The sequence below is a fragment of the Podarcis liolepis genome, assembly GCF_965112155.1.
Source record: "Podarcis liolepis genome assembly, chromosome: 16".
Classification (NCBI taxonomy): Eukaryota; Metazoa; Chordata; class Lepidosauria; order Squamata; family Lacertidae; genus Podarcis; species Podarcis liolepis.
The window spans coordinates 15,646,528-15,659,504 of NC_139567.1; the positions used below are offsets into that span (position 1 = coordinate 15,646,528).

The 12,977-nt window shown below is 45.3% G+C and overlaps 1 protein-coding gene across 5 annotated transcripts in view; it reads right to left on the reverse strand.

The window, feature by feature from the left end:
* DSCAML1 (DS cell adhesion molecule like 1) overlaps nucleotides 1–12,977 on the reverse strand; it is a 166,509-nt gene that overhangs the window by 134,154 nt on the left and 19,378 nt on the right. The window lies entirely within an intron of this gene.

Consider the following 12,977-nt stretch of genomic DNA (forward strand, 5'->3'; position numbering starts at 1 on the left):
AGCCACAAACTGGATTTTTAAGTAGGAACCTGGGGCCAGCTGACTGTGTGATGATACTGAAGGGGCTTTCGCATACATCTGCCACACGCATACCCCACCTCAGAAGCCCTGTACAAATGTGTCAAGGTGGCAAGGAATATGTTTCTGTAGCATTCCCAAAAGGACATCTGCCCTTGAATGTTGCAGCTTTAGCAGGTACCTAGCATGGGTCTGCAACAAGGGCTCATTGAACTCTTACCGTGGGAAGCATCCCTTAGTCCCATCATCTGATTCCTGCACCCTCACACCAGGACAGAAACCTACACAGGCATCCTGGGTCAGCTTCCTGCCCAGGAGAGAGTCCCTTCTTACTCGAGGAAGAGGGTGCATTTCATGAGACAGACAGAGAAAGGGCGACCATTGTCCCCAAATGTGCAGAGATGAGGATGTGAACAACCAGCCTCTCTCTTTGGGGACTAAAAGGCCTGCAGCCTTTCACATCTGTCTCTCATGCAAAATGAAAGAGAATTTGAAAGCAGAGGCTTGGGAATAAAGCACTGCCTGTTCTGGGGGGAGGGAAGGAGGCTGGCATCACTGTGCTTCTGCTGCCACCCATGTCATGCTCACTAACAACCAGGGTGGGGAGGAATGAGCATCCATCCAGCAACTGCCTCAAAGTCCCGAAACACCTGCCTTGTCCCATCACAAGCCCAAGTCTTCTTTGCCCATCTAACACAGGGGGAAAGCATCCCTGGACACAGAAACGCCCTGTATAATGCATGTGCTGCTGCATGTGCTGCTGTTTATTTGGTTGCTGTCAGGAATGGTTGCAATTAGCATTGCAGACTTAGGAAGAGAGCAGAAGCCATACAGCTACTGTTGGAGGTAGAAAAGCTCCTCCAGCAAGAGCCTGGCATGAGGTTCCAGAGCAAAGGCCCCTGTTTACCTCCCATGCCCACATATGCTGCATACTACCCTGCAAGAAAGAAAGGAAGGAAGGAAGGAAGGAAGGAAGGGCCAACAAATGGGGACCTCACTCATTGGTTGTCCCCCAAAGTTCCTACCTGAGAGTGGCCAAATGCCACTGAGCGCAACGTTCCTCTGTGTCTATACACAGTGCACAGACATAGCGCATTTGGGCCGCTGCAGTTTCTCCTGTCATCCCAAGAGGATACATATGCTCAAATCCGCCTTTCCGCACAGCCTTTAAAGGCACAGACCTTCCCCCCACCCCATATGGAACCTGGCAGGCTTTCGCTGAGAGTTGATGCCATCAGCTGAAGCCTGCTAGGCAGATTTAGGAACTACTCCTGAAGGGGGCTTGAAACATTTCGTCTCCCCTGCAAGACAGGCAGAAGGTGGCAGACAGGAGATTTACCGGCTGCTTGGCTTTTGCTTCAGCTCCCTACAGTTCCACTAATCTATGGCCACCTGTTCCTGGCTCAGCATGTCACTCCCCTCGCCATCACTCTCCAGCCCCTGAAAGATTTACACACACAGGAATTAAGGGAGCCCAGCAATTGGCCTTTAAGTGCTCGGATTGGTGAGGGCAGGAGAGAGCACTAAGCTTATCTGGTTGGCTGCTGTCCCTCGCAAATGGCAACGCTTCACACATGCACACACCCAGCCCCTCTCTCTGGCTGACATATAGCATGGAGTTTGCTCAAAGGCATTCAGTCACAGGAAGCTGCCTTATACCCATGTCAGACCTTCAGGTCCATCTAGCTCATATTGTCTACAGCTCTGCAGGATGTTAGACAGGGGCCAGTCCTAGCCTTACCAGGGATTGAACCTGGGACCTTCTGCATGTAAAGCAGATGATCCAGTTTGGAGCTACTCTCTCAGCAGCCAATAATCCGTTGGCTGAAAACCTCAGCCTCTCAAGAAAATCACTGATCCCTGTAACTGCCACAGGAGGACAAACTCCTAGCAAATGGTGAATGAAAAGAGAATCCATGCACCATTTATTCCAAGCTGCACACTAGTTACCAGCAAGTGCCTCACCTCACCCTTGTAAGCATGGACTCTTTTGGACATGGACTACAAGGCAACTCCCATCATTCCAGGATAGTCCATCTCCTCTCCTCTCTACATACTCTGGCCTGGTTTCTGGCTTGGAGAAGGAGGCCTCCTGTGGTCCCTCTGGAGGACTGTCATCATCTTCTTCATCTGCAGCTCACCACAGGAAATATGTCCAATTGACCTGACAGGGCCTCTCAGCAGCATTGGGCACAAAAGAACAGATGATATTCAGGTTAAAATGCCAGGAGAGAGAGATGGCAGGAGCCCCAGATTGTCTTTTCTATGGTGGAACCACTCACATTTTAGGCAAATATAGGCTTCTTGGCTTTTCAAGCATTATTGTTCTTGAATAATGTTTTGTTGAACTTTTAAACTATGTGTTTTAAATCATACTGAAGGTCGCCTGGAGTCTCCTAGCAAATAAATACAACAAACAGCAGAAATTGAGTAGCCTTTCAGGGATTACACAAGACGCAGTTTGAAACCACAGCTCCAATGCTAACAGAATGAATGGACAAAATATAGCATCATCTGAGGAAGCAACAACAGAAGCTAGGGGAGGGGTAAGACCCCTGTTATTCCAATACTTCCAGGACAGAGGGACAATATTGACACTGTTTAAGAACTATGGAAGGGCTGAGGGAAGAAATAAATGTGAGCGAATTGTTTAGGTCTAAAGATAGCCAAACTCTGATAGGGAAACAATATATACAGTACTGTATGTTGGGTATACAGGGGAAATGACAAAACATTTAGGCAGGAATCAGACCAAGGCAATGGAATTGAACTAAAATTCTATTGAATTTAGTAACAGCAGACTTTTCTCAAAAAAAGTCTTTAAAATTCAGTATCAAGGCTCATCCACACTTTCGTTTGTGCGGCAATATCTAGGCAGAGGTCCATGATTTGTAGCCATGGGTCTGAGTGGTTGTGTTGTTGTTGTTGTTGTTGTTTTGTCCTGCTGTGTTCCCCAGGAAAACCCGCTTGCTTACCACTGAATCAGAACAAACATGTCAATCCGCAGAAAACTCGATTAACATTTCTTCCAGTTCAGCAGTAAACAGCAGGTTTTCCCAAGGAAGGTGATGGGACAAAAAAAAACCCTGCTTGGATCCATGCTACAAATCAATGACCTGTGCCTAGAAATCGTGGCACAAACAGAAGTATAGACGAGCCCTCAATGGCATTTAACACCATACAGACTGAACCACATTTACACAATAGTACGGACATATTTTTCAACATATATTTTGAGAATATGATCTGGACTTTCTGGAGTATAATTCAGAATCTAATCAGAGTAATGACTGGATATCTTTTTACCATTAGATCCAAATATATTGTTATTAGGCTATCTAAAGAAATAAATTATTGATGTGGACTTGGAATTGGTAGTTAACCTTCTTATAGCTAACCTTCTTATAGCCCCAAATTATAAGAATAATACTGACCCTCGGGTTTTGTACTGGTATTAAAATAACTTGAAATACAGCAATACTATCTAAATTAATATACTACAGAAGAATGAGTAACAAACAGCTTTCAAATGTCTTTGTAAAAGACGGGTTTCAGTTGTGATGTTTTGGGTTAACAAGCATCAGGATACTATTCAACCCTATACTTCTTTTGTTTCATTGCAATCATGAATATGTATGATTCTTTTGTGAATATAAATATGTACTGCATTACTTCTTCTTTTATTTAAATGCAGGAAAATAAGCCACTGTTCTAACAATGTACTGTTACCAGACATTCATTTTATTCCTTATTTCATACTTCCACCAAGCAGCTTATGGCAGCAAACACGCTTCCCCTTTTCTCCTCACAACAACCTTGCAGAGAGCAGAGTATCTCAGTAAGGTTTGTAGACAAGCAAAGATTGGAGCCAGGCCTCCATGGTTAACGCCCAACATTCTAACCACCAAACCAGTGATAGCCAACATAGTAGCATCTGCAGGGAACCATGTTGAGCCCAGAGTGAGAATCAACATTAAAACTAATAAATACAGAAATCCCAGAAGCAAAAGGAGCCCTTTACACGTGGAGTGGACTTGTATTGCCTGGCCCTGCCATAGGAAAGCTAACAGGAGTTAATTGCCAATTAAAACTCTGGGAGCAGGAAGTACTAATGGGGGACGGCTCTCTCTACAAAGGACAAGAATGGGTGACCAAGGAAAAGCAGCAAGATGGATTAGCCGGCAGGAAGGAGCAGAATATACTGGCCAGCAACAACCACCTCTTACTTCATAACACCTGCTCCAAACAGGTTCTCTTAAACCCTTCCAGACCTTTCAAGAAAGGTTGGCTGCTGTCTAGCATCTAGAAGTAGTAAGCAATCCCTCCCCGAGAATGCTAACATGCATTTTATTTTAGGTTACATTTCATGTTTGCATCAAAAATGAAACTGGATTATCAGGGCACATTTGACAAATTAATTATATTTCAAACACACCAGCAGGAAGTATGTGTGCATCCCATCCTCCAAAAGGGCAGGATCATCACACACCAGGGCCCAGAACAGCAGTCAACATTCTGTTGTTCCTCTTCCATTTGAAATCTCCATCTTCCATCTGATCTGAATATCTAAATCTGAATTATCACAGCAGAGAGAGAGGGAGATGTGGTGCTCACACCTTTTTTTATCTGTTGCCATGGTGATTAGATAAAATTCACACCAAGACTCCGGGGAAGGATGGGATTATTTCAGACAGAATCTCACCCCATTTGGTGAGAACGACGACAACACCTTCAGCTCCTTCCCGCTGCCGTAACTGGCCTGAGCACAATTTCTCAGGGGGCTGGGAGGGAACTTGGCAGGAGGCAAGATGCCTCAGGAGGGGTGGGTTTTGTAGGAAGCAGGTGGAGTGACGAATCAACCAATCAGCGCAATACCAGGGAATATTTACCTGGTACGGAAACAGCTCCCATGCAAGACCCCCAAAGAGATTCCTTTAATGCATCAAACACAAGCAGGAATTCCCAAAGAGATGTGCTGAATATATTCAAACAAAGGGAGCAGATCATTCACATTGCACATCACATTCACCACGCTCTTACACCAAGGACCAGAAGAGCTTTTTTTAACATTCATGTCAAGACTTGCAAGGTTTGGCGGGAAGGGAAGCTAAATCAAAAGCTGCAGGTTGCCTCCTGTCTTCCAAAAGACTGACCTCATTCAAAAAGTGCAGCTTGCATGCTCGTGGCAAACATTTGAAACAAGTCCCTTCTGCAGAGTAACCTGGGCCAGCTCACAGAAGATCCTAGCAAAAACTAGGAAGGGAGACTAGTCTGGGTCACCTTGCAGGACATGCTGTGTCCTGCATCCTACAGGTCTCTGATTCCATAGACATGCTCTCCATGAAGCTTTAAGTCCTGGCACCCCAAAACTGCTTCCAATCATTATTGGGTAGGATCCTTCCTCTTCTCCAAGCGAATGAGCTTTGGCCTAGACCAGGCCTGGGAAACCTGTGGCTCTTCAGATGTAAATGGCCAATGGTCAAGGATAATGTGATGATCTTGATGGTGATACTTGAGTCACAAGAGGGAGTCTATCTGATGTCTTCTCAAAAGCAATATGGTTATATTGTAAGTTTTTGGGAAAGAGTCACAGGTATTGTTCCCTGCAGAGGTCTCTCCCTTTTACACCAGAGCACAACAGTCGCTTTGTGAAGAGGCAGAGGAGAAAAGCCAGGCAAACCTGTAGCAAATGCTCACTAGGACAGCTGCAATTGGCAACCACTGTTTGTCCAGGTGGAAATGGGACACCACTAGTGCCAATGTCACCAAAGAGAACATTCTAGAAGGAAGCCTTTATGTGCAAACTTTCCCCCACCTCGCAAGCAATGAATATAGGTTCCTTGCTTGTGCAAGACACCCAGAGATGGGTGGGCAGTTTACCTGCTGCTGGCAAGTGAGGCTGGAAGCCCTTTTCACTTTCTCAGCTGTTTACATTTTCCAATGCACCTGCTTTCAGCTAGCAGCTCCCAAGAGGAAGCTGCAGTTGCCTTCAACACAGCCTTTGTAAACGGCCTAAGAATGTTAATTTACATATTTATGGCATTTCTGTCCACACCATAACTAAAGCTCTCTGGGCAGCAAAAATCTGCAGTTGAAACCTCAGGATCCCCAACAGCTAGAGGAGGAAACACCTTCGTTGGTGTTTCCTCCTCCTTCACCCCGGCCCACCTCCACGCCTGCATCACACTGAACTTAAGAACTTAGGACAAGCTATGCAGCTGGATCAGACTAAAGGCCTATGTAGTCCAGTATCCTGTTTTCAGGGTGGGCAATGAGATTCCTATGGGGACCTGAGTACACAAATGGCATTCTCCATACTTGCAATTCCCTGCAATGGCAGTGGAGGTAAAACAGAATTATCATGGCTAGAAGCCCTTGATGGCCTTCTCCTGCATGAAAAGGCTGGTGCCCGTTCTCACTTGCTCTCCTCTCTTGCAAATGCAAAACATCACAGGCACTCTTGGGAGCAACCTGGGAAGGCATGCAAATTTGCTGCTCCTCATCCTGACATTGCAAACCTCAGGCAGCAGCTCACCACAGAAAATGATTTCATTAAGCCCAACTAGTCCTGTTCGGCAGGCAGGCAGGCAGGCAAAGAGTTATAAAGCCAGCAGCTGGAAATGTTCTGCCACAGATTGCTGCCTGCCCCCTCCCTGAAGACATGCAAACAAGAATCATCTTTCAACCCCCATTGTGGTGTCAGCACCCCAGCCTTTTGTGGTAGCAGGAGATCACTGCCCTCTAAAGAGAATGCTCATTGAGGAAGGACAAAGCGGAATTATCTGTGCCCAGGCGAGGCCGTGCCTTGGATCAGCTTTCAGCTCTGCCCGCTAGGCTGTGCGTAGGCATTGTTTGGGGGCCTGTTGACACCACCTGGCTGGGGCTGGCAGCCAAGCCGCGATGCAAAGGCTCAGCACAGGCAGCTGAATATGAATGGGAGCGCAACAACCATAAATATTCCTGGTAGCTTTAATTTTGGGTAGCCTCACGCTGAGTCTCCAGGCACTCATTATATTTGCAGAGAAAATAAAATGATTTTTTAAAATATACAATTTCATTTGCTTCCAGATTATTAAAGACTAAATGTTAGCACATGGCAGAGACAGAAAAGAGAGTGCAAGAAGAGCTCATGCAGAAAAAGGATTTTTCTTTGTGAAATTATGGGTTAACCTTACCCCTCCACCAAACACACGAAGATGAGCCAAATTAACTGGATCAATCTTTCACCTCATAGGAGGAGAGCAGACAGGCACTCCTATACTATTTATTATAGTGAGGTTTATAATTAAAAGAGCAGAGGAAGGGAGGGGGGAACTCCACACTGGGGTACAAGAAGGAGAAAAAAGCTCTGACAGGTCAAATGCTCCAACCATGTCTGAGCAAGGATTCTGGAAAAGCCCACCTCAACCAATTTCCAATAAAAGCTCCTCACTTTCACTGAGGCTTTTATTCTGCTTTCCTCACATGAAGAAGTTTTCAGATTCACACAATTGACCTTTTATCCATATCTGACTCCAAAGCGCATTGTTGTTCCAGGCCCAAACAACCTGCTCTCTGTTCATAACAAGTCAGTGACGGGCCATTTACTTATTTCATTATTCTAAGCTTTCTACCTAACCATTCTCATGGCAGCGATGGAGGGAAACAGTGTGCAGGCTCTTCTCCTTTGCAAACTCATTGCCCTGCAATGTCCTCAAATTGGTGATCAATGGTGGCAGAGAGCACAATCCAGCATGCGGCTAAACTTCACGCTCCTGACCTTCAGTACCAAAGCAAGCCCAATTCTGACATTCTCACAGGGGGTTGGAACAAAGAGTGTATTTTTCAAGCTGTCCACTGACATCTGGGCATATTGAGGCCCACAACAATGAAAGATCCACAGCCTTCCCTTTCAAAACTGGGGATCAGGAACCTCCTGACTCAACCACACTTAGCCAAAGCACTGCCTGGCAAAGGGACAGAGCCTCAGCTCAAAAGATCACCCTTTTTTGCAAGCTGAAGATGGCATATTTCACAGAAACGGAACCTCATTCCCTTGGGGCTTCTGAAACAGGAAAAAAAAATTCAGTTGAATACATCCCACTCAAGGTGGAGAGCTGACCCTAATATAAATAACGGATTTTTAAACCACAACAGATCAAGATCCATAGCCAGCCACAAAGTTCAATACCATAACCTTAAAGCGCAGGACAGCCTCACCAAAGGCCCACCATTCTGTAAGTGCCACTGGCTTAATTCAGAATTAACATGACCCTTCATTAAATGCCAGAACTGAGGGAGTGGGACCTTATATTTGTAGGGGGAGGGAGAACTAACGGCAAGATTGATTTTGATGTGAGGACCTACAAAGCAAATGGCTTTTTGAAAAACCTATAATTTCTCTGCAACCCTTGACTTGACTAAACACACATTTTTAGACAGCAGCACAGTTAGGCAGGCATTAAACAAAAACGAGGCAGGCTAATGGTGATTTATGTATAGGATAACCTTCTATAAGAGAATTTATATTTGATTTCAGGGTAAATTTCAATGTTACCAAGTTAACTAAATAATGCAGCCAGCAATTTAACAAATGCTGCGGTGGGGGAGAGACCGTTGCAGCTGCAGCAGCCTGGAACCAATGCAAAGCAGGCAGCTGCCACTGTGCAATGATGGGCTATTCAAGACAGGTCCTCAGTGGGTTCTCCACAATAGACATACTTCTGGGGAGCTAAAGAAGAACAGCCACCCACACTCCCTGCAGAGGCAACTGGGGAAGCACATTGTCTCACAGCAAATCACATTCCAAAGCTGAACTTGGAATGGAAAGCTGAACTTGGCCACTGAACTTCATTAAAACAGACCATGTACTGCCTTGAAAGACAAAGGGCTCCTCTTCTGACAGACAGCATGCTTCCCACCCACACCTGAACATCACACCTGGTGCATGATTCACTATTTGGCAGGTTTGTTCTGGTTTCCATTCATGCCGTGATAGGTTCCTTACAAAAACCTTACAGAGGCCCAAAGGTGACCCAAGGAAACTTGAGCAGGTGCAACCAAGAAACCCAGAGGCAAGAACCAGTCTTCATAGTGGCCAGGGACAGTCTGGGCCACCAGGAGTCTCTATAGTAGGTGTGGGGATCCTCCAGATGTTGCTGGACTACAACTCCCACCACCCCTGACCATTGGCCCTGTTGGCCAGGGAGTTGGAGTCCAACAACCTCTGGAGGCCCTCATTGTCAGTCCCAGGTTGCCCTAAACACTGTTTCATCACACAAGTTCCTGGGAACAGAGCCAAGCATTTATTTGTTTTAAACGTATTTATACTGCCCTTCATTCTTTTTGATTGAATGTACAAGGGCAATGTGCAATCAATAAACATAACAATACAACCGTAAAGCAATAAATACAATCCATAAAATTAATTCACAGCCGATTAAAATGCCCAGGAAGAAATAAACATTTTTGACTGGCACTGAAAAGGTAGCAATGTTGGTGCCAGGTGAGCCTCTCTAGAGAGGATGTTTTGCAGCTGGGAACCCACTGCATGAAAGGCCTTTTCTTTTGTTGCTGAGTTCCAGATCTCAGAGCAAGGAGGTCCCTAAAAGAGAGCTTTGGTGGAAGTTCCCAAGACCACAGACAGGCTGATAGGGGAAGAACCACTGCTTCGCGTCTTTGCATTGAAAGCCATTTAGGACCTTAATAGTAAGCACACCACCTTGAATTAGGCCCGGAAGCTAAAAGGAAGCCAGGGAGCTTCTTTCAAATTAATGTAATGTATATAAGTCAGATAGTACCACCTTCTGCATTCAGCCACATTCTGCAACAGTTGAAGCTGCTGTGTCATCTTCAATGGCAGCCCCATATAACAAATTGCAGTGATCCTTCCAGAAGGTTTCCAGAGCATAGATCAGATGTGTTCACAGTTAGTGAACCAACCAAAGCACTCCATGTCACCAAGGCCACCTAGGTCTCTAGTGATGACAACATTGATTCTATGAGTACCCTCAAACTGTGCACTTGTTTTTTCATGGCCAAAGTAACTTTGTTCAAAAGAAGGCTACCATGGATCTCCCCAGCCTGAGAACCAACTATTCACAGTACCTCTATCATATCAGCATCCAGCTTATGATGATTATTTAATTGATTTATATACTGCCCTTTATCAAAAGATCCCGGCTTCAGTTTCTTACCCCTCATCCAGCTCACTACTGTACCTAGGCACTGGTTTGGTATATTCATAGCCTTCACCCAACAAGAAGGAACAGAGTTGAAGGCCATCAACATACTGAAAGCACTGCATTCCAAATACTTGAAGCACAGAGGCTTCACACAGATGTTGAGGAGTATGTAGGATAAGGTGGATCCCTGCAGAACCCTCATGATACAAGGGTCATGGTTTCAAGCAGGAATCCTCCATCACTAATTTATGGAACCTACAGTGCAGGTAGGAGCAGAAACACTGTATCACCATGCCTTCCACATGGTATCAAAAGGTGCTGAGACACCATGGAGAATTCACAAGGTCACACTTTCCCTGTTTCTCTCCTTACAAAGATCATCCATCGGGTTTTGGCACTGACGTCAATCCTGAAATGAAACTGAAATGGATGTGTAGGTAATCCATTGTATACATTTAGAAGTTTGGTAAACCCCTAGGAGCGAAAAGTGATCCAAGCAGCATACAACAAAGCCTTCTACTACCCACTCAAGCACTTTGCCCAAAAGTGGATATTTGTGAGCAGGTGATAAACATTGCAGTCTTCCGGGTCCAGAGAGGGGTTTTAAAGGAGAGACCAAACAACTTCCTCCTTCAAGGCTGAAGTGACTGCTATTTACAAGGAGGCATTAATCACCTCCTGGACTCACATAGTCTTCTCCAGCTACAAGTAATTAGGCAAGAACCAAATGCACACTTATTTGAACCTCCTGCAACAACCGAGTCTACTTCTTTTGGCCACAAGAACAGAAACGAATCCCAAACAACCAAACTAGATCATGCCTATGTACACATGTAGGAATGCACGAGGCTCTTTTTTTCACAGAGCCGTCTTATACATAGGGCTTTGCAATTGTGCATACATTCACGTAATAATGTTGCTAAAAACAGGAATTACTATTTGTATTGTGTGGCCGAGTTTACATGGTAGTGTGCATCAAATGCTCTCAACACAAAATGGATTAAAACCAATCCTGCAGAATGCGCTTAAGACAGCTAATAGTGTGGAACAAGGATGGCATGGAGACAATGTCTTGGGTACAGCTTCCCCCAAATGTGTCTGCACCTAGCAATGAATGCATATTATCATGGAATGAGTACATTCACACTCCATGTTCTGGAAACTTCATACTAACTGCTCCAACTGTTTACAGGTCTTACTGGATATGTGTGGTTTTATCTTCAAATAGACACATTAGGGCAATACCTTTATTTGGCCAAACAAAATGTCACAAAATTGTGTGCAAACTTTCAAATTCTCCATAATTCTACATCGAGTTAGATGGTAAACACAAGGATGGGGATGAGTGTGTGTGTGTGTGTGTGTGTGTGTGTGTGTGTGGTGGTGGTGGTGAAGTCCACTACTCCTGCATCTTGTAAAAGTCTTAAGGAGTAAGGGATTGGAAAGACAGCATTCAAATAAACCTGAATTAGGTGTTTCTCATGCAGAAAAATGCAAACATACATAGGGGAGCAGCCACTGTATGTTTCTGCTTCCAAAGAGGTTTCAGAGCAACCCAATAGCAGACACTACAGTATGATGTCACCCCTTCTACCACAAGCCCCTCTTGCAATCCCACTGCTGCTTGGAACATTGAGGACCCCAACAACTGTGAGAAGCACAGCCCACCCAGGGATAAGGAGATTGCTAGCAACTGCTCAAGTTTACTGAGCAGAGGAAAGAAAACAGGCTTCTCTCTCTGCAAGGAGGCCTGTTCACTCCCCAAGAACAGGAAAAACCTGAGTACACTGCCTGCCCATGGAAACACCCACAGTTTAGGTCTCCAACAACAAAGAAGTGTTGAGGTCTCGGGCATCACATCCAATACTCTCAGCTTCCACCGTAGGCTTCTGCAAGACAGCTTTGAGACCAGAGGCATTTCTTGACCCTTGCAAGGACAAACATCCAGCAGCAATGAACAGGCCTTGGGGCAAAGCCCTTGCCAAGTCTTTGCAGGGTTGGCCAAACACTACTGGCTTACAAAGGCAGGGCTCTCTGGATAGCCTGTATGGCCCTATTATAGTCTCAGGTCTGCTAGGGTGCAGCAGCCCATTCCCCCAGGTCCTTCAGGCTCCTCTGAGTCACCAGTACTCAAGGCTCACAACAGCAGCCTTAACCACTTCAGCTCAGGAAGATCTAGCAGGAGAGTCGAGAAAGCAGCTTCACAAGATGGTTTCACACTAAAGAAACTTAGAGGCAGCATCAGATAGCACCTCAATGTCTGTAGCTACATCATCCAGAAAGAACAGTCCTTATATAATAAGGGAACAAATGGACACAAAGCAGTCATGAAACACAGCATCAGAGAAGGGCATTTCAGCTGCCCTCTCCTACCCACTGTCCTTAAGTCCCTCTACTCAAATGGCAGCCTTCTCAAAGGGAAGATGCAACACAAGGTATAAGATGAGAACTTGCTGGTGAATCTCACTGCATTTCTAAGGCTTTGAACTATGGCTAGGTGGTTCTTCCATGAGAACAAATCAATAGTTTCTCTCTCTCCCAGTTAGTTTTTGTAGTCATTACATGTTCTGCCCTCTGGAAATCAGGGCACAGTTTCTATGCCTGTTCTCTGATTGGGTTAGTCTTCTAATATGGAACCTCAACTCCAGAAATGCAACCAAAATAACAGCATATCACCACATGGTGTGTGCTCCCCAGAAAGCTCATCCCAGCTTTCGGGAGCCAACACAGAAGCTGCGCAGGAGAATTATCCAACAGACCAAAGCAGACGCTGCCTCAGGCAAGTACTGCTCTCAA